Genomic DNA, 1,801 nt, shown 5'->3' on the forward strand with positions numbered 1-1,801 from the left:
TATAAATATGCGTGCGTGCGTATATGTGTGTGTGTGTGTGTGTGTGTGTGTGTGCATATATATACATGTGTGTGTGCGTATATGTGTGTGTGGATATCTATGTGTGTGTGTGTGTATATTTTTTTCTTTTGGTTCAGCTTAACTTTTTGGCAAAAGCCAACTAAGTCATTTTATTATCTACTGTTAAACTGAAGCCTAAATGTGTATAAATAATTAAGAATAAATTATTACATAAGAAAACTCACGCGTTGCAGAAACTTTGTGCATCATTCCAGGTGTAATACAGCTGATGGTAAAAATATCTTCTCTGCACCACAGATGTGAGTCCAGAGGTCATGAAGAGGAGGAGGGTCAAGGGTCCAAAGAGAATGTTCTTCATTTAAGAAATCTGTGTTTGCTGATTTTTGGTCTTGTTTTCTAAAAATAAAAATAAAAACAACCTATGCAGCAGATAAGTTTAAATATCAAATCACACGTGTACACCAAATCCAAGAAATCATTAATTGCAATTTAAAAAACTGTCCTCTCCCATAATTTAATAACTACATGAATAATTTAAATTAAATAATTTAGTTGGGATAATTACCTGTCCTGTGTTCCCCCACTCAAAGTATTGCTGCAGCTTGATGAACCAAAGTCCATCTTGGATCTTATTTTATCTCCCACATTCATTTGATTAACAGATACACCTAAAATCAACTGTCATACCATCTCATTGCCTGTATCCAGAAACCATTTGACTGCTGAAGGGAAATGGTGAGATTTAACTACAGGCAAAAATTTTAATGAAACAACATTGAGAGAAAAGAGGCAAATTAAATCAAATCATTGTGCTTCTCAACATCAAGTTCAGCAAATCACCTGTTCTGTTGTGGGTGAGTTTTATTTCTTTATTTTTAATTGCTGAAATGGAGGCGGTGGCATGGTGTCTCAGTTGCTGTTGCCTCCCAGCAGAAAAGTTGGCAGATAAAATCCCAGCCGCTGACCTTTCTGTCTGAGTTTGCATGTTCTCTTCCTGCAGGCATGAGTTTTCTCCAGGTACTCCGATTTTCTACTACAGGTGTTAAACCTGTTGAGATTAAGCTCTCATGCGCAAGGTGGACCTGGGCAAGGGTTTAGGTTAACACCGTTAGAAAAATTATACAATACTTTGGTGTTTTTCTATTTATATTGTGTTTTTCTTAAAAGTACTATGTCAAACTTTTACAAAGATTCTTAGACAGTAAGAGGTCAATCCATATTGTATCATGGCATCATTATTAGGAGGTAAACACTCTGTTTTCCATCTGAATCTTGAGACTAACTTATACAGACTGTCAAATTGCAGAAGCCTCAAGGATGGAGAGAACATAACAGATATGCACAGGAATTAAACTGTGCTGTGAAGTGTACAGCAGGGGTTCTTAACCTTTTTTGACCTCAGGGCCCAATTTGTTGAACATAAAGTGGCACAAGGCCCATTACCAATGTATGGATCAAAATGATAATTACTGTATTCTAATCTAAATCTTGGTTTAATTTTTTTTTGTATTTACAACATAACTAAACTATCATAACTAACATAACTAAATTAAATGCACTTACAGTTTAAAAGTAAAACTCCTGTCAAATAATCACAAGACATGATTACGACAAATTTTTATATTGTAACCTGCCCATAACAATTATTTGAACAAATAAAATGGTCAGTCAACAGACCACTCAGGTTTATCAGCACAATATACAGGTGCTGGTCATAAAATTAGAATATCATGAAAAAGTAGATTTATTTCAGTAATTCCATTTCAAAAGTGAAACTTGT

At 34.7% G+C, this 1,801-nt stretch overlaps 1 long non-coding RNA gene across 1 annotated transcript; it reads right to left on the minus strand.

Moving 5' to 3' along the window:
* Window positions 1-327: 327 nt before the first annotated feature.
* LOC106526732 (uncharacterized) lies at window positions 328-888 on the minus strand. Its single transcript, XR_001311298.1, has 3 exons — window positions 862-888; window positions 587-743; window positions 328-417 (listed from the first exon to the last, which is right to left on the minus strand). It is a non-coding gene; the product is annotated as an uncharacterized LOC106526732 (long non-coding RNA).
* Window positions 889-1,801: the final 913 nt, after the last annotated feature.

The sequence above is a fragment of the Austrofundulus limnaeus genome, unplaced genomic scaffold (assembly GCF_001266775.1).
Source record: "Austrofundulus limnaeus strain Quisiro unplaced genomic scaffold, Austrofundulus_limnaeus-1.0 Scaffold292, whole genome shotgun sequence".
NCBI lineage: Eukaryota > Metazoa > Chordata > Actinopteri > Cyprinodontiformes > Rivulidae > Austrofundulus > Austrofundulus limnaeus.